Below are 24,077 nucleotides of genomic sequence, written 5' to 3' on the forward strand. Positions count from 1 at the left end.
CCCCAGCACAAAAAAACTAAGGTGAACATGCGTGGCCACGGTCGTCCAGATGGCGGTCGCACTCTGAGAGTGCTCTGGACCCCTCCGTCATCCGCCTAGAGGGACCGAGACCTGAAGAACCGGAAGAAATCCGTCCCCGAAATATGCCCGAGGCGATCCGGGCCCAGAGCTGGGAGATGGGCGGGGTCGGCGCTCGCCGGGCGCGGCCCCGTGGATCTACGAACCAGATCGAAACACAGACCCGAAGGGTTACAGAGATCCCCCCCCCCGGTTGGAGTTGGACCGAGCGGTTCGGACGCTGAGTGAGGGGGAGCGCCAGCTGTGAGAGCCCGGACTTCATCCTGGCGGGGCCGGAGACGTGGGGGGCTGCGCCAGACGCCGCTGGCTGGTCGGGTCGGCGACTCGCCTCTGGGGAGCTGCAGACTGCTGGGCCTGGGATCGGGTCCTGAGATTGAGCCGGTCCCTTCATCGCTGACCCGGATCTGGCGTCGACCGAGGGGCCCGAGGGGAGTCGGGCGGAATCCTGCGACTGGGTCTGAGGGCCTCCGCGGGCCACGCCTGCTTCGAGACGCCGGTGGCGGTGGGAGCGGCACCCCGGTGACAGCGGATCCTGAAGCCTCCTGTCCTCGGAGGCCGGGGCGGGAGCCGACAGGAGGGGCCGCCATGCGAGGCCCCCGTGGAACACGAGAGTCCGCTGGAGCGAGGGGCCCTTGCGGGCGGACCCCAGACTGGACATCGGGCCCATGCGATGAGTGGCTTGGCCCCTGGTGACACTGAAGGGGATTCAATATAGGAGACACCTGGTGTTGGGGCGCCGGCTCTGGCCCTTCTTGCCCTAGGGGGCCACCTAGGAGGACGACTAGGGGCCCAGTGAGTGGACTTTCTGCCCCCCCGGGGGCGGATCTTCGGGGGAGCCGTGCTGGGCCCGAGACCTAATCCGGGGATCGCCGAGGCCCTGCTGCATCTACACCGGGGGTGCTGTGGGAGAGCACTGGCGTTGGCGGCGTCAGGCCGGCTTGTCGTGGGGGCCCATGGAGCCACGGATTGTACACCGGAGTGGCACGTGACCGGCCCAAAGAAACCAGGCCGGACCGCGGGCCTGCCCCTCTGCCCTTCTTGGCCCTTCGCCGTGGGAGCTCCATTGCCCCCGGGGGACGTTCCCCCCTGGGTGGAAGGGGATCCGGAAACAGAATGGGAAAAGACAGAGCTGCCAGACAACCCCCTGCCTCACAACAGAAAATCGAGCAGTTCCCCATCCCAGTGACCACCCCATGGAGATGCCACCACACCGTCGGGGGCCTCTACACCTGACGGAGTAAATGCAATCCTCATGGCTATCCAGTCCTCACAGCTGGCAGTAGAATCCAAAATAGGAGAGGTGCACGTGGATATGGGCCTTATTAGGCAGGACCTCAGAAACGCAGTGGTCCGCATAACAGAGGTGGAAACCAGAGTCTCGCAAACTGAAGACGACCTCGCTGAGCTCAAAGCTAAGGTCGCCCAATTGCAAACCCGAACTGGTGAGCTCCACCGAAGAGCTTAGGACACTGAAAATCGCTCCAGAAGGAACAACCTACGCTTTGTGGAATTCCCGGAGGGAGTGGAGGAGAACAAAGCGTCCAAATTCTTGGAGAACTGGATCAAGTCCTGGATGCCCGACCAGACACTGTCGCCATGGTTCTCAATCGAACAAGCACACAGGTCACTGGCCCCCCCGACCACCTCCCGGGGGCCCACGCAGGCCGATGATCACTCGCTTCATCAACTTCAAAGACTGAGACAGAGTCCTTGCAGAGGCCAGACGCAAGACCGACCTCCTCTGGGGCAATCACAAAATCCTGGAATTCCCGGACTACACCAGAGAGGTGCAGAATAGGCGTCGGTCCTATGAGCGAGTTAAACATAAGCTTAGAGCCATGAGCTCTCTTATATGTTGCTGTTTCCCGCACACCTAAAAGTCATCTTAAATGGACAGACTCACTTCTTCGTCACCCCGGAGGAGACATGGACCTGGCTCACGGAAGAGGCTCCGAGACCCCGTAGAGAACCCAGAGAACAGACAGACGCCTTGGCGGGGACCACTCCCTCCCATGTAGAGAGAGGAAAAGAAGCCGAAGACCTGGGCGCCGAGACAGAGTAGACCCTATAGTCTTAGCAAACGGGAGCCAGGAGGGCGATCCTGGGTCCGACCTAGGAGAGGCACTGGGAGCAACCCTAAATGGGGGTGAATCGACCCAAGGAACTAAAGAGGTCAATCTAAGTCAATCCCCAACACTGGGCTGACAAAATTGCCCGACCTGTACCAACCTGCTGAGCCCTGATGGACTGGGCCCAGTGTGGACACGTCGAGCGTATGCTGAACGCACACTGCGAGACAAAGCCCCAAAGCTTATTGGGTGTGATACGGTTAACCTTCTAAACAAACATTGCAAGAAATCCGTACACCAGGAGGGGTACACCACTCCACACTAAAGCCAGCTTTAGTAGTTAAACTGGTTAGAATGGGCACTAGGGCGACAGATGCTCCTTGGGTGGAAGTATGGGGTGAGGGGGGGGGTTCTGGGGAACTACGTTCACATCTCAGTTACAAGTTAATATATAGAAAGTTTTTCTTAAATATGAGGATTTTACTTTTTCTTTTTCTTCTTCCCTTTTTTTCCTGCTCCATGACATGAATTGTTCGGGCAGACATGCTTGTACGGGAGAGCACGTCAGGGTAGGTTTCCCTGCAGACTGACGGTACTCACTAATAGTGACCGCTTTCGGCATGCTACTTCCCAAGGGGCCCCCCATGTAACAAGGGATGTGAACTTCAATGTATGTGACTACATGATTTGTTTGACATTTTGCAAACTTTCTGTAATATAGGCAGGAGAAGTTTTGTTATTTATTGGTCCTGAAGAAGCGTCATAAGATCTTGTTAGACCACTGTACGCGAAACATGTTGACCATGTCCTAGGAGCCCTGCGATATTTTCCCCAGCTCCAGCACCATGCAGAAAGTGGTTGAGCATTATTTCTCATGTTACACTTTCCTTATGTTTTTAATCTTGATCCCAGTCTTATCTTTCTATTAATTAAATTTACTCACTTCATTAGGACTGGGAACTAATTTTATCAGTCACTCTCCTGCCAGGAATAGCGCCTGACTGTAACACCAGGTCTTGTAGTGTCTGCTACTACGGCTGCCACCTATAAAGATCTCCGGCAAAGAGCCCCCTAACGGGGAGTCCGTCAGACATTGCAGTGCCGGTCTGACGAGGAGCTACCCGATGATGAAGCATGACATCCTCCTGGATGTGTGAGGGCTCTTGCTCTTGAACATTAATGTTCCCCTAGTTATTTTCTCCTTTGGAACAGTGTCCACCTTTTTTGTATGTTCAGTTATTAGGGAGACCGTACACTGGACCAACTAATCTCCCAGTCCCTCTCTTTGTTGATGCTTGTGGCGCGACCTGGCCTCCACACACTCTACCCCACTCACGCGTTGCTCCCAATGATTAAAATTCTGTCCTGGAATGTAAACGGCCTCCTGGACAAAATTAAAAGGTCAGCAATATATAACACCTTGCGCAGATGCATGCCCGCTGCGATCCTGCTGCAGGAGACACATCTCCTCGGGACCAAATGCCCCATGCTAGCTAGAGGGGGATATGACAGAGTCTACCATGTGGGCTTTTCCAGAGGCTCCAGAGGAGTAGCTATCTTACTTCATCGTTCACTACCAATTACAATAACGGCTACACATACCGACCCATTAGGTAGATATATGGTGGTAACTGGGTTAATACATGGGCCACCCCTTAACCTGGTGAGTATATACGCCCCCCTAGCGGGACTGGAGACTTTCCTGACCTCTCTCGGGCAGATCATAGCGGACCTCCCCCAGGGTACCACATTAATAGGGGGCGATTTCAACGCAGTGCTACACCCCAAGTTGGACATATCAGGAAATAGAACAGCCAACCAGTCATCCAGAGCATCGACACTTAGGGACTGGGCTCACAGCCTCGGCCTGTGCGAAATATGGAGAGCCTGGCACCCCAAAACCAGACAATACACACACACATCAGCTGCACATGGGTCACACGCCAGAATCGATCTCTTGTTCACCCCAGGACTAGACATAGCTAGTGTTACAGGAGTCGAGATTCTTCCCCACGGGGTTTCCGACCACGCACCTATACAGATGCGCCTGGGCGGAACCGACCCAACTAACAGACCTACTTGGAGACTAAACGCCTCGTACTTGCAGGATGAGGAATACAGGGAAGCAGTGAGAATTCGATTGATGCAATACTTCGAAGAAAACACAGGATCAGTGCAATCTCCAGGCACGATCTGGGCAGCATGCAAGGTGACAATTAGAGGCCATGCCAAACATCTCATCCGAGTGAGAAAACGTGCCCGTATCTCCCAAATAGCCGAGCTAGAATCACAAGCAATGCTCCATGAGCGCAAACATCTTGCTTCCCTCTCGACCCAGGGCCTCCGCCAGTTCCTGAAGGTGCGTGAAGAGGTCAAAGCCCTCACCCTGGAATCCTCCAAACATATGTTGTGGGCCTCCACCGCCCGAATATATGGGTGGGGAGACAAAAATGGGAAACTCCTGCATTGGCTGGCCAAGCGGCCAATGGCCAACAGAATCATACCCGCGGTCTCGGATGTGTCCGGAGCACTCTCCAGAACCCCTAAAATTATTGCGCATAGCTTCGCAACTTACTATGCGCGCCTATACAGAGAACGCCCCCGGCCCCAAGTAGAGAGAGACTCCCCTCTCCTTGGCGAAATCACTCTCCCCAGAGTGTCTCCTACAATTAGAGACATGCTCGACGAACCGCTAACCTTGAGAGAGGTGACAACTGCTATAGCCGCGTTGGCCTCGGGCAAGACCCCCTGCCCGGATGGCTTCCCAACAGAACTATATAAGGGATGTAGCGACATAATAGGGCAGCACTTCCTTAACATGTATGAGGAGGCCGAGAGCAGGGGACACTTCCCCCCCAGACATTGATCAAGCTACAATTGCAGTGATTCCTAAAACCCAGCGCTATCACGGAACTGTGCAGAGTACCGGCCCATCTCGCTGTTAAATACCGAAGTTAAGATACTCTCCTCAATACTGGCAACAAAACTAAAACCCGCACTTCAGCCATTAATTCACCCTGACCAATGTGGCTTTATGCCAACCCGGAGCACCAGACACTGCATCAGACGCCTGCACTTGGCTCTGGCACACCGTGGTGCCTTAACTGACTCACCCAAAGCTCTTCTCCTCCTCGACTTCGAGAAGGCATTTGACACAGTGGACTGGTCATACCTGCACCAGGTCCTGAAGAGCAACGGGATAGGTCCCAGATTTCGGAAACTCGTGGAACTCCTGTACTCTCAGCCAACGGCCAGAGTGCAGGTAAATGGAGTTGTGTCGGACTCTTTCCTCATAGGACGTGGCACACGCCAGGGTTGTCCTCTATCCCCACTCCTCTTCGCACTTGTAATAGAACCGCTTGCTAAACTGCTCAGAGAAGACCCTCTGATCGAGGGATGATCATGCCCTTCTGGTCCGGAAGATCGCGTGGCACTTTACGCAGATGACGTTCTCCTAAACATTGCTAAACCAGCAACAAGCGGTCCACGTATTCTACAGATCCTAGACCTCTTCTCAGAGGCCTCCGGCCTCATGTTAAACCACTGCAAATCCCTACTGATCCCACTAGATCCTGCAAGGGACTGCATTGATTGGCAACAGACCATTCCCATCCGTGTAAACAGTTTTAAGTATTTGGGAGTCTCTGTTTCCCTCATACCAGAGCTAGCATGGGAACTCAACGTCACGCTGCTCATAACCAAAGCTAAAGCCGACCTCCAGCGTTGGCAAACCCTACCTCTTAATTTACTTGGGAGAATTGCACTTTTCAAAATGATGGTCCTCCCTAGACTCCTCTACCTGCTACAGAACTTCCCATTCTCAATCCCCAAGAGATGGTTTAAAAACCTAGACTCAGGGGGTCATTCTGACCTTGGCGGTCTTTTCGCAAGACCGCCGAGTTACCGCCACGGTGAAGACCGCCGACCGCGGCGGTATGCCGCTGTGCGCATTCCGACCGCTGGGAGCGTTCCGCCAGAAAACCGCCAGCAGCCACACTGGCGGTCGGCGGGAAAGTGGAGACTGGTCAACCTCCACCGCCACGCCAGCAGAACACCGCCCACAGAATTACGACCCACATTTCTGTGTGGCGGTCTTCTGTTGGCGGTCTTCTGTTGGCGGTCACCTCCCCATGGCTCCTGTCGCCTCCCGGAGGACCAACGCACAAGGTAAGTTGATCGTCCGTGAGGGGAGGGGGTGGGGGGTGTTGTGTGATGTGTGCGTGCATGGGGGTGTGCGTGTGAGTGTGTAGAGGGGGTGTGTGAGTGCGTGCATGCGGGCGGGGAGTGCTGCTGTGCCTATGGGCAATGTGTGTAGTTCGGCGGGTGCGCATGTCGGCATGTATGTGTGCGGGTATGTGTCCCCGTTGTGTATGTGTGTGTGTAGGGGGTGTGTATATGTGCATGTTGGGGGTGTGTGCATGTCGGGGTGCGTGTATGTGCATGTCGGGGTGGGGGTGGGGAGGGGGTTCGTACCACCTCTGGGGGGTGGCAGGGGGGTGGAGGGTGTGGGGGGAGGACTCGGGGGGGGCAGTGGGGGGTGGGGGAGACCCCTATCAGTGCCAGGGAAGGAATTCCCTGGCCCCGATAGTGCCTACCGCCATGGTTCGCATGGCGGTTCCCGACCGCCAGAAACCGCGGCGGTAAGCAGGGTCATGATACCGTTGGCGGTCTTGGGTCGACCGCCGGACCTGAGTGCGCAGACTCCAGCCCGTTGGTCATGACCGCCGTGGCTGTCGGAGTGGGGAAGTGGCGGTCGATCGCGGCGGTGACCGCCGCGGTCAGAATGCCATTTTTTTGACCGCCGGTCTGTTCGCGGTCCGACCGCCGCCTCTCCGCCGACCGCCAAGGTCAGAATGAGGGCCTCAATGATCCGTCAATTTCTATGGAAAGGCTCCCGCCCGCGACTGGCACTCACCACGTGCCAACGAGGCGTATACGATGGAGGTCTAGCAATGTCAAACTTATACTATTATCACCTCGCAACGCAACTCATCGTTGTCAATGACTGGGTCGGAGGCGGCTGGTCAGACCCTGCTTACAGACTTGAGCTCCCACACTGAATTACTCAGGAGTATTTGACGCCCTCTACGGGGGCCCAATTCCCAGTTCCACCCCCGAGGTGACGCTGCTGGGGTGGAGAGACGTCCAGAGAATCACAATTTGGTGGAAACGAATTACCAAACAAACCCCACTGTGGCATGGTAGCATTCTTGCCGAGGTCACAGGACTGCAAGGGTTTCGGAAGTGGGACGCCATCAGGATCTCCACGCTGGAGGATGTCTGGGAGGGATCACACATGAGATCCTTTGAAGATCTCCAAGGAACCTTCTCCCTGAACAAAGGGCAATTTTATAAGTACCTCCAGATCCGCCACGCCTTAGCGACACACATACGAACTGACGCACCCGTCCCAGAACACTCCCCAATGGAGGCGAAGGTACTAATGGGTAACCTAGGCAAAGGAGGAATCTCGCAGATATACCGCTCATTAATAACCAACGCATCCAGTCCTTTAGACAGACTTTGTGGCAGGTGGGAGGGATGGGTGGGGAAAATTGAAGAGGGAGATTGGGACGAGGCCTTGGCGGCGCCGGGAGCCCTAATCATATCCTCCAGGCTCCGTCTTGTGCAGTCCTACTTTCTACACACTGCATACATGACACCCAAGAGACTACATGAGGCAGGTCTCCACTCCACGGCTATCTGCCCAAGATGCCCCCAGCCGGAAGCAGACTTCTACCACATGACATGGCTATGCCCAGCCATAGAGACCTACTGGAAAGTAATTGCAACACACATCTCCAGAACCCCTACAGACTGATCTAACACCAGACCCACTCCTGTTCTTATTGGGGGCGATGGGGGACACTGACCTGGGAAGAACGAAAAGAACCTTTTTGGGAATAGCATGTCTGGTTGCTGTAAAGAAATGGCTCCCTGTTGCAGTTACCCCCCACTTTTTGCCTGATACTGATGCTGACTGGACTGAAAAGTGTGTGCTGGGACCCTGCTAACCAGGCCCCCAGCACCAGTGTTCTATCACCTAAAATGTACCATTGTCTCCACAATTGGCACAACCCTGGCACCCAGGTAAGTCCCTTGTAACTGGTACCCCTGGTACCAAGGGCCCTGATGCCAGGGAAGGTCTCTAAGGGCTGCAGCATGTCTTATGCCACCCTAGGGACCCCTCACTCAGCACAGACACACTGTTAGCCAGCTTGTGTGTGCTGGTGGGGAGCCATGCCAACCTCACACTGCCTGTGGCATAGGTAAGTCACCCCTCTAGCAGGCCTTACAGCTCTAAGGCAGGGTGCACTATACCACAGGTGAGGGCATAAGTGCATGAGCACTATGCCCCTACAGTGTCTAAGCAAAACCTTAGACATTGTAAGTGCAGGGTAGCCATAAGAGTATATGGTCTGGGAGTCTGTCAAAAACGAACTCCACAGCTCCATAATGGCTACACTGAATACTGGGAAGTGTAGTATCAAACTTCTCAGAATAATAAACCCACACTGATGCCAGTGTTGGATTTATTAAAAAATGCACACAGAGGGCATCTTCGAGATGCCCCCTGTATTTTACCCAATTGTTCAGTGCAGGACTGACTGGTCTGTGCCAGCCTGCTGCTGAGAGACGAGTTTCTGAGCCCATGTGGTGAGGGCCTTTGTGCTCTCTGAGGACAGAAACAAAGCCTACTGTGGGTGGAGGTGCTTCACACCTCCCCCCTGCAGGAACTGTAACACCTAGCAGTGAGCCTCAAAGGCTCAGGCTTTGTGTTACAATGCCCCAGGGCACTCCAGCTAGTGGAGATGCCCGCCCCCCCTGGACACAGCCCCCACTTTTGGCGGCAAGTCCAGGAGAGATAATGAGAAAAACAAGGAGGAGTCACTGGCCAGTCAGGACAGCCCCTAAAGTGTCCTGAGCTGAGGTGACTGACTTTTAGAAATCCTCCATCTTGCAGATGGAGGATTCCCCCAATAGGAATAGGGATGTGCCCCCCTCCCCTCAGGAAGGAGGCACAAAGAGGGTGTAGCCACCCTCAAGGACAGTAGCCATTGGCTGCTGCCCTCCCAGACCTAAACACACCCCTAAATCGAGTATTTAGGGGCTCCCAGAACCAAGCAAGACAGATTCCTGCAACCTAAGAAGAAGAGGACTGCTGAGCTGAAAAACCCTGCAGAGAAGACGGAGACACCAACTGCTTTGGCCCCAGCTCCACTGGCCTGTCTCCCCCCTTCTGAAGAAACTGCTCCAGCGACGCTTTACCCAGGATCAGCGACCTCTGAATCCTCAGAGGACTGCCCTGCTCTAGAAGGACCAAGAAACTCCCGAGAACAGCGGCCCTGTTCACCAAAGACTGCAACTTTGTTTCCAAAGAAGCAACTTCAAGACAACTGCGTTTCCCGCCAGAAGCGTGAGACTTGCAACTCTGCACCCGACGCCCCCGGCTCGACTTGTGGAGAACAAACACTTCAGGGAGGACTCCCCGGCGACTACGAGACCGTGAGTAGCCAGAGTTGCCCCCCATGAGCCCCCACAGCGACGCCTGCAGACGGAATCCCGAGGCTCCCCCTGACCGCGACTGCCTGACTCCCAGATCCCGACGCCTGGAAAAGACTCTGCACCCGCAGCCCCCAGGACCTGAAAGATCGGAACTCCAGTGCAGGAGTGACCCCCAGGAGGCCCTCTCCCTTGCCCAGGTGGTGGCTACCCCGAGGAGCCCCCCCTTGCCTGCCTGCATCGCTGAAGAGACCCCTTGGTCTCCTATTGATTCCAATAGAAAACCCGACGTGTGTTTGCACACTGCACCCGGCCGCCCCCGTGCCGCTGAGGGTGTACTTTCTGTGCTAACTTGTGTCCCCCCCGGTGCCCTACAAAACCCCCCTGGTCTGCCCCATGAAGACGCGGGTACTTACCTGCTGGCAGACTGGAACCGGGGCACCCCCTTCTCCATTGAAGCCTATGTGTTTTGGGCACCACTTTGAACTCTGCACCTGACCGGCCCTGAGCTGCTGGTGTGGTAACTTTGGGGTTGCTCTGAACCCCCAACGGTGGGCTACCTTGGACCCAAACTTGAACCCCGTAGGTGGTTTACTTACCTGCAAGAACTAACAATTACTTACCTCCCCTAGGAACTGTGAAAATTGCACTGTCTAGTTTTAAAAATAGCTATATGTGTTTTATTTGAAAAGTATATATGCTATTGTGATTATTCAAAGTTCTTAAAGTACTTACCTGCAATACCTTTCATTTGAAGTATTACATGTAAAATTTGAGCCTGTGGTTCTTAAAATAAAATAAGAAAATATATTTTTCTATACAAAAACCTATTGGCCTGGAATTGTCTCTGAGTGTGTGTTCCTCATGTATTGCCTGTGTGTGTACAACAAATGCTTAACACTACTCCTTTGATAAGCCTACTGCTCGACCACACTACCGCAAAATAGAGCATTAGTATTATCTCTTTTTGCCACTATCTTACCTCTAAGGGGAACCCTTGGACTCTGTGCATACTATTCCTTACTTTGAAATAGTGCATACAGAGCCAACTTCCTACATTGGTGGATCAGCGGTGGGGTACAAGACTTTGCATTTGCTGGGCTACTCAGCCAATACCTGATCACACGACAAATTCCAAAAATTGTCATTAGAAATTGATTTTTGCAATTTGAGCTATTTTTCTAAATTCTTAAAAGTCCTGCTAGGGCCTTGTGTTAGTCCCTGTTAGCATTTCTTTTAGAGTTTAAAAGTTTTGTGAAAGTTTGAATTAGATTCTAGAACTAGTTTTAGATTCTTAAAAAGTATTCCAACTTTTAGAAACATAGGCCCTCATTCTGACCCTGGCGGTCGGTGTTAATGCGGCGGCCAACCCGCCAACAGGCTGGCGGTCCAAAAAATGGAATTCCGACCCTGGCGGGAACCGCCAACACAACCCGCCACTTTAACACTCCGACCGCCACGGCGGGACAAACAAACAGCGCAGCGGTCACCGCCAACAGCCAGGCGGGAGACAATGTACCGCCCACCCTATCACGACCCACCAATCCGCCACCTTTTCCGGGGCGGTTGCCCCGCCGTTAAAAACACGGCGGAAACAGACTTTTCAAATGGAAAACGCTCACCTCTACACACTCCACGTGGAATCTGGACAGCATGGAACCGGAACTCCACATCCTCCCAGCCATTGTCTTCCTGCTCCTCTACCAGGAGCACGAACGCCGGCGCAGACGACAACGGTGAGTACTGCACCTACGACACAGGGGAGGGGGGAGGAAAAAAATTACGGGCACACACATACGCGACACCCCCACCCTCACCCACTACAACACACACATCAATGCAGAGCAACAACTCAAAGTGACCCCCCCCCCATACCCCCCGGAAGAATGCAAAGACAAAATAAAATGATCATTAAAATTGAAGTATATTATAGGAAATTTGAAGTTAAGTGAAATATGAAATATATAAATAAAATATATTACAACATGAACAATATATACATAGGTCAAAAGTCCGGCCCATATTGGCTATCTGGGTGGATTGCCCAGTGTACCATCCTGGGGAGTGCAAAGCCACAGTCTCACAAGTCTCTACAGTGGGTGGGCTGCCCACTGTACCATCCTGGGGAGTGCAAAGCCACAGTCTATCAAGTGGATTACAGACTCCACTGGTTCAGGAGGAGGCATGGTGCCCAGAATGCTTCGTGAAGCCCTGCCCGACACAGATCCGGCCCTGCCAATGGGCCAGCGGTGCTTGAGATGAAGGGCCCAGCGGAGCGGTTCAGAGACGGCTGTGCCCAGCGGAGCGGTGCTTGACAGGAAGGGCCCACCGGAGCGGTGCTTGACAGGAAGGGCCCAGCGGAGCGGGGCTTGAGATGAAGGGCCCAGCGGAGCGGTTCAGAGACGGCGGTGCCCAGCGGAGCGGTGCTTGAGATGAAGGGCCCAGCGGAGCGGTTCTTGAGATGAAGGGCCCAGCAGAGCGGTGCTTGAGATGAAGGGCCCAGCGGAGCGGTTCAGAGACGGCGGTGCCCAGCGGAGCGGTGCTTGAGATGAAGGGCCCAGCGGAGCGGTGCTTGACAGGAAGGGCCCAGCGGAGCGGTGCTTGAGATGAAGGGCCCAGCGGAACGGTTCAGAGACGGCGGTGCCCAGCGGAGCGGTGCTTGAGATGAAGGGCCCAGCGGAGCGGTGCTTGAGAGGAAGGGCCCAGCGGAGCGGTGCTTGACAGGAAGGGCCCAGCGGAGCGGTGCTTGAGATGAAGGGCCCAGCGGAGCGGTGCTTGTCTTGAAGGGCCCTGTTCAGCGGTGCTTGTCTTGAAGGGCCCTGTTCAGCGGTGCTTGTCTTGAAGGGCCCTGTTCAGCGGTGCTTGTCACGGCGGGGCCCTGTTCAGCGGTGCTTGTCTTGAAGGGCCCTGTTCAGCGGTGCTTGAGACGGCGGGGCCCTGTTCAGCGGTGCTTGTCTTGAAGGGCCCTGTTCAGCGGTGCTTGAGACGGCGGGGCCCTGTTCAGCGGTGCTTGTCTTCAAGGGCCCTGTTCAGCAGTGCTTGTCTTCAAGGGCCCTGTTCAGCGGTGCCTGAGACGGCGGGCCCTGTTCAGCGGTGCTTGTCTTGAAGGGCCCTGTTCAGCAGTGCTTGAGACGGCGGGGCCCTGTTCAGCGGTGCTTGTCTTGAAAGGCCCTGTTCAGCGGTGCTTGTCTTGAAGGGCCCTGTTCAGCGGTGCTTGAGACGGCGGGGCCCTGTTCAGCGGTGCTTGTCTTGAAGGGCCCTGTTCAGCGGTGCTTGAGACGGCGGGGCCCTGTTCAGCAGTGCTTGTCTTCAAGGGCCCTGTTCAGCGGTGCTTGTCTTGAAGGCCCTGTTCAGCGGTGCTTGAGACGGCGGGGCCCTGTTCAGCGGTGCTTGTCACGGCGGGGCCCTGTTTAGCGGTGCTTGAGACGGCTGGGCCCTGTTCAGCGGTGCTTGTCTTGAAGGGCCCTGTTCAGCGGTGCTTGTCTTGAAGGGCCCTGTTCAGCGGTGCTTGAGACGGCGGGGCCCTGTTCAGCAGTGCTTGTCACGGCGGGGCCCTGTTCAGCGGTGCTTGAGACGGCGGGGCCCTGTTCAGCGGTGCTTGTCTTGAAGGGCCCTGTTCAGCGGTGCTTGAGACGGCAGGGCCCTGTTCAGCGGTGCTTGTCACGGCGGGGCCCTGTTCAGCGGTGCTTGAGATGGCGGGGCCCTGTTCAGCGGTGCTTGTCTTAAAGGGCCCTGTTCAGCGGTGCTTGTCTTGAAGGGCCCTGTTCAGCGGTGCTTGAGACGGCGGGCCCTGTTCAGCGGTGCTTGTCACGGCGGGGCCCTGTTCAGCGGTGCTTGAGACGGCGGGCCCTGTTCAGCGGTGCTTGTCTTGAAGGGCCCTGTTCAGCGGTGCTTGTCACGGCGGGGCCCTGTTCAGCGGTGCTTGTGATGTGTTCCCAGGGCACCAGATCCGGCCAATATTTACCGCTCACTCGCCATCCGACCTTTCGCTTGCGGGGCCCTCCTGTGCTGGAGTCCTGGGCCCGTGGGTGTCCTCCAACACACCCGGAATGGGGCTAGTGGGGCCCTCCTGGCCAGCTCGCCTGCTGCCTGACTTCTCCGCCGTGCTGCCCTTGCCCTCCTTTGCCGATTCTCTGGGGCCCTTGCCTCCCTTTGTGGATGTGCCAGGTGACGGTGCGAGGGGAGTGCCTTTGGGGGCTGCCGTCTCTGGCCTCTTGTGCCGGCCCTTTCCTTTTTTCGTTTTATTCCCAGGGGGTGGGCTGGCTGTCCCCTTGCTGCTGGCCGATGTTGCTGCCCTAGAAGGTGGTGGACTCCAATAGCCCTGGACTATGGTCCTTGGAGGTCTAGGGCTTGTGGTGGCTGAGGTGCTGGTTGGACTCTTACGAGTGGGAGGGGGTGGGTCAGGTGATGCAAAGAGGTTAATTTTGGAGAGGAAAAACTTTTTAGGAGCAGTGGGAAGGGTAGGTGCAGTGGGTATGGGAGTGGAGGGAGAGGATGTGGTTGTAGGAGAGTCAAGTGTGCTGTCTTTGGGTGCAGGTGCTTGTGACGGAGGCTGTCGTGAGGTGGATGGCTGTTGGGTGGGTGGCTGCCTGCGTTTGTGTGTTTTGGAAGTGGGGGTGACAGACACACTGGGAGAGGACACAGGGGATGTGTAAATGGCAGTGGGGGTGGTGACTGCACGTGTGCGGAGTGTTCTGGTGGGTGTGGTGGTGATGGACGTACTGGGTGATGGTGGTGTGCATGCAGGTGTGAGTGGAGACGTCACAGGGAGGGAGGAGGGAGACACAGAGGAGGCAGTGGCTGTTGGCATGTCTGCATGTGTGATCTGTGGTGCTTATGTCTGGATGAGCTGCCCTTGGGTGTTGAGGTGTGTGCAGGCTGGTCTGTAGGTGTGTCTGGGATAGGCAGAGGAACAGGGGAGTGGGACTGGGATGAGGAAATTGGAGGGGGGAGGCAGGAGACAGGGACAATGGCTGCCGTCAGTGCTGAGGCCAGAGCGTTGAACGATCGCTGATGGGCAGCCTGACCCGAATGAATGCCCTCCAGGTATGCATTGCTCCGGTGCACCTCCCTTTCTACACCCTGGATGGCATTCAAAAGGGTAGACTGCCCAACAATGAGCGTCTGGAGGAGGTCAATGATCTCCTCACAAGGGCAGCAGGGGTAACTGGGGCAGGGCCTGAGGTGCCTGGGGCGAAGGAGATGCCCGGCTTCCTGGCCGAGCGGGCACGGGGCAAACGCTGAGGGGTGCTGGGAGGGTGGAGCTGGTGCGCTGGGTGGCGGCTGTACCTGTTGTAGCGGTGGGCACGGATGTTGCCGCCACCGCAAGGGAGCTCCCTTCCGAGGACGTGTCTGTGTCGCTGACGTCTCCACGGGTCCCCGTTGTGGAGCTCCCCTCGCCCTCCGTCTCACTGATGAACTCGGAGTCGGTTGCATGGCCCTTTGGGGCCATGTGAGATGCAGCTCCCTCGTGCTCCGATGCCACTTCTCCTCCGCCTGATGATGCTAATGCACACATGTACAAGAAGAGCAGAAAAAAAGGGGGCGGGGAAATAAAGACATGTTGAGTGCATGCATTGGCGACACCGTTGGCGGAGAGGACAGACACAGAAGCCCCCTGCACTATGCCGCGCACTCAGTGTACACTAGTCAATTATTGGGACTTGGCCTACAGGCCTATGGAGGACAAATGCACACATAGGTGACCCAGGGCCATGGATAGCTGTACTTAGCACCCTACAGAGGTGGGGGGCGGGGGCACAGGGCCATGCCTTACGGAGGGGCCTAGCCTACAGAAATCGACCTGGCCTAGAGATACCCACAGCCCTCCTCCCCCACCCAGACACCTCCACTCTGCGCTAATATAGTAGATTGTGCTTCTACTCACCCCCTTGTGTCTGCTGTGATGTCTGCACGCGCCCATCCAAATCGGGGTAGGCCACTGCCAGGATCCGGGACATCAGGGGGGTCAATTGCCGTGTGGCACCCCTCCTAGGTTGGGAGGCCATCCCCAGCAGAGCCTCCGTGGTCTTTCTGCTCCCGCGGCGGATGTCCTCCCACCTCTTGCGGCAGTGGGTGCCCCGTCTGTTGTGGACCCCCAGGGCCCGGACGTCCTTGGCGATGGCACGCCAAATGTCGATCTTCTGATGGGCGCTGACCTATGTGACATGTACAGGGGGGGAAAAAAAATATCATCATTTTCTGCATGCTCGATGTGAGTGCCCCCCCCCCACCCTTGCCATGTGGCACATGCGCTTATCTGTCGTCTGATGCATGCCTCAATCGCTCCCCTCCCCACCATCTTTCATCCACCCCACTCAACACAGGCATTGCCCACAAAGCATGCTCCCAGTGAACTTACCTGTTGGTCTGGAGGACCGTAGGGTAGCGCATACTGGGGGAGGACCCCATCCACAAGTTTGTCCAATTCTTCTGAAGTGAAGGCAGGGGCCCTTTCCCCAGTCGCTTGAGCCATTGTCTCTTCCAGACCGAGTTCACAGCAGCACTTGCAGTATAGGTCCTCTCCTGTGGATGATCAGGTATCGAGTGATTAAGCAGATAGGAAATGGCAGTCACGCCTGCGGCGGTGCGTACCGCGGCGGTGCGTACCGCGACCGCCGGCGCACATCGTCATTGGCTCCTGAAAGCCATAGGGTTCAATGTTAACCAATGCGGCTTTGCGCTGCGGTCTTCGACCGCCTATCGCCACGGTGTGCCACGTCAGCGCATTGACCTCACATCCCACTGTCGCACTTCACAGGTCAGGCAGCCGCCATTTCAAGGGCCCACATGGCTTAATTCCTATTGCGTCACACATGCCTAGGCCTTGCATCGACACTCATACAAGCCATTCACTGCATAGAGAATCGTGTACTGTGCATGCTGTGGGAACGTACCTGTGGGTTGATTGACTCTGTGCTCGCTGTTGTCCTTCCTAGGCACCGTCCGCTGGGACTTGCGAGGAGACGGAGGAATGTTCCCGTGTACAGACCGCTGGTGGACCTGTCGACAATGGAAGAAAGACATTGCATACAGACATACAGGCTAGACAGAGCCACTATACGTGAACTGTGTGCCCATTTGGAGCCAGACCTGATGTCACCCATCCGCCAACCCACAGGGATCCCTCCTCTAGTGCAGGGTCTGTCAGTACTCCATTTTTTGGCAAGTGGGTCATTTCAAACTACGGTGGCCATTTCTTCTGGGAAGTCTCAGCCTATGTTTTCCAAGGTGTTGTCCAGAGTGTTGTCTGCCCTGATGAAATACATGCGGAGCTACATCATTTTCCCTGAGGTGGGGGATTTGCCTACAGTGAAGGGTGATTTCTATGCCCTTGGACATATTCCCAACATCATTGGTGCCATTGATGGGACCCATGTGGCTTTGGTCCCCCCCAGAGAAAGTGAACAGGTGTACAGGAACAGAAAAAGTTATCATTCGATGAATGTCCAGGTGGTCTGTTTGGCTGACCAGTACATCTCCCATGTAAATGCCAAGTTCCCTGGGTCAGTGCATGACCCGTACATCATGCGAAATAGCAGCATCCCTTACGTGATGGAACTACTCCAGAGGCACCGTGTGTGGCTAATTGGTGACTCTGGTTACCCCAACCTGTCCTGGCTACTGACCCCAGTGAGGAATCCCAGGACAAGGGCAGAGGAACGGTACAATGATGCCCATGGACGTACTAGGAGGGTGATCGAGCGGACCTTCGGCCTCTTGAAGGCCAGGTTTAGGTGCCTGCATATGACAGGTGGATCCCTAATGTACTCACCAAAGAAGGTGTGCCATATCATCGTGGCCTGCTGTATGCTTCACAACCTGGCTTTGCGGCGCCAGGTGCCTTTCCTGCAGGAGGACGGTCCAGATGTTGGTGTTGTGGCAGCTGTGGAGCCTGCGGAGAGTGAAGAGGAGGAAGACGAAGAGGACGACACAGACAACAGGGACACAGTAATACAGCAATATTTTCAGTAACACACAGGTAAGAATCAACACCGGCATTTTAAATTTACTTAGACTACTGGCTCTCTACTGTCTGACCTTTCCCCCCAGTGTATGGTAACTGAGTTGTGACTTTCCCTTCCAATTTCAGAGATGTGGGCCCCACGACGTGACCTCTGCTTTGTTTCCCCATGGACTACAGCTGTGTGACAGTGGTATGTTGTCATCACAATGTAACTGGACAATTTTGAACGGTTATGTCTAATACATTTGTTTAAAAAAACAGGCAGACTCCAGATGAATTTTGTGCAATAAGTGTGTTTATTAAAGTGCTAAAATTGGGGAATTGGTAGGAAACGGTGATGGGTGATGGTGGAGGACTGTCCATGGCAGAGTCCAGACTCTCAGTCGCACAGGTGCATTGCCCATATGCCTGTGGAAGGTGGAGCAGGGGCAGTTTAAGGTTGGACAGGGTGAACAAGTGGGACAGTGGGATGACATCAGGGGGTATCCTTTCCTGGCGGGGGTCTTGACATCCTACTCTGTCTTCTTACGTGATCTCAGGCCCCTCTTGCGGGGTGGTTCTTCTTCTGCAGGGGGTGCGGTTCGGGTGGCCCGTTGCTGTTGTGTAGGGGCCTCCTGTCCACTAGCGCCGGCGGAGGTGGTCGGCTGTTCTTCCTCCATGCTAGTGACAGGGGCCCTTTGGGGTGCCACATGATCCCGCAATGTGGTGACAATCAGGTTGAGTGCCACGACGATGGTACCCATTGCGGAACTAATGTTGCAGAGTTCTTCCCGGAACCCCATGTACTGTTCCTCCTGCAGGGCCTGGATCTCCTGGAACCTGGCCAGGACCGTCGCCATTGTCTCCTGGGAGTGGTGGTACGCTCCCATGATGGAGGTGAGGGCCTCGTGGAGAGTGGGTTCCCTGGGCCTGTCCTCCCTCTGTCGCACAGCAGCCCTCCCAGTTCCCCTGTGTTCCTGGGCCTCTGTCCCCTGGACCGTGTGCCCACTACCACTGCCCCCAGGTCCCTGTTGTTGTTGGGGTGGTGGGTTAACCTGGGTGCCCTGCAGTGGTGGACACACCGCTGATTGACCTGTCCTGGAAACAGAGGCATGGGCCCGCTGGGTGGGTGCTGTGCTGGTGTTCCCAGAGCGAGGTAGGTCTGCTGTGGCCTGTGGCTGTCTGAGGGGAACCGACTGTCCAGAGGTCGCCGATGGTCCGGGCTGGTCATCTGGTTCCAGGTCGACAGAGCTGCTGTCATCACCTGTTCTGGGGGTGGGATGGACATTTCTGGACCCTCCTGGGCGGTGTGGTGGCGTTCGGGTCCTGCAGGGGTATAAGAGTATGGTTATTGCTTCTGTGTGTGCCATAGCGTGCAATGTGTGTGTGCCCTTGTACCCCAGTGCTGGCATTCCCTTGGGGGAGGTGTTGTGAGGGTGGTTTGTGGGGGGTATGGGTATGTGCAGTGGGCATGCTTAGGTGATGGGTGTCCATGGTTTGTGGTGGCATGCAGGGCTTGGTGTTGGGATGGGTGGGTTGTGCTGGTGAGACATTAGCAAGGAGGATGTGTGATGGGGGGTTAGGGGTGAGGATGGGGGTGTGGGTTGGCATGCTGGTGGGTGGGGGGGATGAAGTATTTGAGATTAGACTTACCAGAGTCCATTCCTCCGCCTACTCCTGCGAGGCCCTCAGGATGCAGGATGTTCAAGACTTGTTCCTCCCATGCTGTGAATTCTGGGGGTTGTGGTGGGGGTCCGCCGCCAGTCTTCTGTACCGCGATGTTGTTTGGAGACACCATCGACCGCACCTTCCCCCGTAGGTCGTTCCACCGCTTTCGGATGTCCTCCCTATTTCGTGGATGCTGTCCCACAGCGTTGACCCTGTCGACTATCCTTTGCCATAGCTCCATCTTCCTGGCAATGGTGGTGTGCTGCACCTGTGTCCCGAAGAGCTGGGGCTCTACCCGCAGTATTTCCTCCACCATGACCCTGAGTTCTGCGTCCGAGAACCTGGGGTGTCTTTGGGGTGCCATGGGGTGGTGTGGATGAGGTGTGGGGTGGTGTTTGCGGTGATGGGTGTGTGTGGTGGTGTGTGGTGGTTTGTGCGTGGATGTAGTGTGGGTGATGATGTTGTGTTCCTCTGTGTGTTGGGGTTTTCGTAAGCTGTGCTCTCTCTCTCTCTCTCGCCTTCTCCCCGAATTTCTAGTAGTGGGGGTTTGTCGGTGATGTGGGTGTGTGTTTTATAGTTGATTGGATGTGTGGGAGTGTTGTTTGTATGTGTATCAGGTGTGTGTATTTCAAATTGTCCAATGTGGCTGTGTTTTGGAGCTGGGTGTGTATTTTGACCGCGGCGGTGTGTAACGCCAATGGAATACCGCGGTTGAATGACCGCCGCGTGGATTCGTGGGTCGGAATGGCATGGGCGTATTTCTGTTGGCGTGACTGTGGAGGTTTGGTCATCGCCAGTTTTTCGCTGCCGGTTGGTGTGGCGACCTTATGTGGATGTCGGGTTTTTGGCGGTTTGCCTGTTGCGGGTCTGAATGACCATGGCGGTTTACCGCAACCGCGGCGGTGTTATGGCGGTCTTCTGACCGGCGGTAAGTGCCTTTTACCGCCGAGGTCAGAATGACCACCATAATGTCTAGTGGAGATGTGAATGTGGAGGAACTCGACCTCACACCTTACCTCCATCTTAAGATGAGGGAGCTAAGGTCACTCTGCAACCTAAAGAAAATCACAATTGGCTCAAGACCCTCCAAACAACAGCTCCAGGAGATTTTGGCAGAGTTTGAAAAAGCCAACCCCTCTGGGGATGACAACCCAGAGGATGATGATAGTGAACTGGAGGAGAATTCCCCCCTTCCAGTCCTAACTAGGGAACCCAGGGACCCTCAATCCCTGATTCCAACTGTGTTAATCAGAGATGCTGCTTCCCTCACAGGAGGGACCAGCACCTCTGGAATCACTGAGGATAGCCTCAGTGAAGAGGACCTTCTGCTAGCCAGGCTGGCCAAAAGATTGGCTTTGGAAAGACAGATCCTAACCATAGAAAGAGAAAGACAAGAGATGGGCCTAGGTCCCATCAATGGTGGCAGCAACATAAATAGGGTCAGAGATTCTCCTGACAAGTTGAAAATCCCTAAAGGGATTGTAACTAAATATGAAGATGGTGATGACATTACCAAATAGTTCACAGCTTTTGAGAGGGCTTGTGCAACCAGAAAAGTAAACAGATCTCACTGGGGTGCTCTCCTTTGGTAAATGTTCACTGGAAAGTGTAGGGATAGACTCCTCACACTCTCTGGAAAAGATGCAGAATCCTATGACCTCATGAAGGCTACCCTGATTGAGGGCTTTGGTTTCTCCACTGAGGAGTACAGGATTAGGTTCAGGGGGGCTCAAAAATCCTCGAGCCAGACCTGGGTTGATTTTGTAGACTACTCAGTGAAAACACTGGATGGTTGGGTAACTGGAAATGAAGTGCATGACTATGTTGGGCTTTATAATTTGTTTATGAAAGAACACATTTTAAGTAACTGCTTCAATGAAAAGTTGCATCAGTATCTGGTAGACCTAGGTCCAATTTCTCCCCAAGAATTGGGAAAGAAGGCAGACCACTGGGTCAAGACTAGGGTAACCAAAACTTCCACTGGGGGTGACCAAAAGAAAGGGGTTACAAAGCCTCCCCAGGAGAAAGTGGGTGACACTAGAAATAAAGAAAAAGAGTCCTCTGTAGGCCCCCAAAAACCAGGCCAGGTGGGTGGGTCCCGAGACACAACCCAAAACAAAGGTGGGTACCAGGGTAAGAACTGGGATGCCACTAAGGCATGGTGCCATAACTGTAGATAGACATGGCACCACACCAAGGACACTTATTGTCCCAAAAACAAACCCCCTAGCAAAATCCCAGGGGTAACCAGTGTAGCCATTGGGGATGACTCCTCAGATGAGGAGGTCTTCATAGCCTTCAACTGGAAAAAGGGCCCAACAGGTGAGTTGGAGATTCCAGAGGGAGGTAGACACTTCCACCACCTACTGGTGAATGGAATCCCAGCCACTGCCCTGAGAGACACTTGTGCCAGTCACACTATTGTGCATGACAGGCTGGTGTTCTCAAACCAGTACATCCCAGGTGAGACTGCCAGAGTAAGAGTTAGCCCAGACAGGGTCACTGATAGGCCTGTGGCTTTTGTGCCCATAGAAGTGGGTGGGACTTTTAGCTGGAGAAGGGTGGTAGTCAGTACAGACCCCCCCCTTGATTGTCTCCTTGGAAATGACTACCCAGAGGTTAGTCAGAGCCCAAGAGAGGAACTGGTCCAGTGCCAACCCTCTCCCAAGGATTCTGGAGGTCCTGCCCCTGCAGTAACTGCAAGCAGGCCCCAGAAGAAAAAGAAAAGAAAACTGTGTAGGAAGGGTGGACAACCTTTAGCCAAGGTTCCAGCAAGCCAAGGAGATTCTGCTCCAGTAGGGGAGAACTCCAAAAATGGCACTGGTAAAGTCCAACCTGACCCACAAGAAGTCCTGGCTAGTCAGGCAGCTGTTAAGCCTGAGTGGGTGGCTCCTCAGCTAACAGAAGAAAGAGTGGAAGAAGGGTGTTTACCACAAGATGTGGTAACCCCCCACTCTAATACAGCAGACAGGCACCCTGAACCCAAAGAAGCCTGTAACTTAGCCCCTTCCCTTGTAGGTGAAGAGCTAAAGGTGTGGTTCTGGGCACTGACAGCTGTCAGTTGCCTCTGCTGGGTGCTAGCCTTTATGGCTGCACTATCCTTGGCATGGTGGTCTGACCCCATGCCAAATAGCAAGTTAGGCCCCCTGACCCTATTGGTCATGGTGGGGTTACTCCAGCTCTGGGTAACCTCTTTGGGTAAGATAGGGGTGACCCTGGCTAAAATAAGATTAGCAGAGGTGGATACCTCTAACCCCAAAATAGAGAGAATGGGTGAAGACATTAAAAGCACAGACAAGAGGCAATTAAGACTAGGTCCTATCACTGTGGAAGTGGGTTAGTTCCCCAGAGGGAATGACCTGAACAGGAGGATGTAAGGCAGAGTAGGCCCTGCAGCAAACCAGCCTATTTCCTCTACTCTTCCTCGTCTGACAGACTAGGAAGACTCTCCCAGCTTTGGCTGAGTCTCCTGGCCTGTGGGCTGGGGGGGGGCTTGTGTAAAGAAATGGCTCCCTTTTGCAGTTACCCCCACTTTTTGCCTGATACTGATGCTGACTGGACTGAGAAGTGTGCTGGGACCCTGCTACCCAGGCCCCCAGCACCAGTGTTCTATCACCTAAAATGTACCATTGTCTCCACAATTGGCACAACCCTGGCTCCCAGGTAAGTCCCTTGTAACTGGTACCCCTGGTACCAAGGGCCCTGATGCCAGGGAAGGTCTCTAAGGGCTGCAGCATGTCTTATGCCACCCTAGGGACCCCTCACTCAGCACAGACACACTGCTTGCCAGCTTGTGTGTGCTGGTGGGGAGAAAATGACTAAGTCGACATGGCACTCCCCTCGGGGTGCCATGCCAACCTCACACTGCCTGTGGCCTAGGTAAGTCACCCCTCTAGCAGGCCTTACAGCCCTAAGGCAGGGTGCACTATACCACAGGTGAGGGCATAGGTGCATGAGCACTATGCCCCTACAGTGTCTAAGCAAAACCTTAGACATTGTAAGTGCAGGGTGTCCATAAGAGTATATGGTCTGGGAGCCTGTCAAAAACAAACTCCACAGCTCCATAATGGCTACACTGAATACTGGGAAGTTTAGTATCACACTTCTCAGAATAATAAACCCACACTGATGCCAGTGTTGGATTTATTAAAAAATGCACACAGAGGGCATCTTCGAGATGCCCCCTGTATTTTACCCAATTGTTCAGTGCAGGACTGACTGGTCTGTGCCAGCCTGCTGCTGAGAGACGAGTTTCTGACCCCATGTGGTGAGGGCCTTTGTGCTGTCTGAGGACAGAAACAAAGCCTACTCTGGGTGGAGGTGCTTCACACCTCCCCCTGCAGGAACTGTAACACCTAGCAGTGAGCCTCAAAGGCTCAGGCTTCGTGTTACAATGCCCCAGGGCACTCCAGCTAGTGGAGATGCCCGCCCCCTGGACACAGCCCCCACTTTTGGCGGCAAGTCCAGGAGAGATAATGAGAAAAACAAGGAGTCACTGGCCAGTCAGGACAGCCCCTAAGGTGTCCTGAGCTGAGGTGACTCTGACTTTTAGAAATCCTCCATCTTGCAGATGGAGGATTCCCCCAATAGGAATAGGGATGTGCCCCCCTCCCCTCAGGGAGGAGGCACAAAGAGGGTGTAGCCACCCTCAAGGACAGTAGCCATTGGCTGCTGCCCTCCCAGACCTAAACACACCCCTAAATCGAGTATTTAGGGGCTCCCAGAACCAAGCAAGACAGATTCCTGCAACCTAAGAAGAAGAGGACTGCTGAGCTGAAAAACCCTGCAGAGAAGATGGAGACACCAACTGCTTT

This window comes from Pleurodeles waltl, chromosome 8 (assembly GCF_031143425.1).
Source record: "Pleurodeles waltl isolate 20211129_DDA chromosome 8, aPleWal1.hap1.20221129, whole genome shotgun sequence".
NCBI lineage: Eukaryota > Metazoa > Chordata > Amphibia > Caudata > Salamandridae > Pleurodeles > Pleurodeles waltl.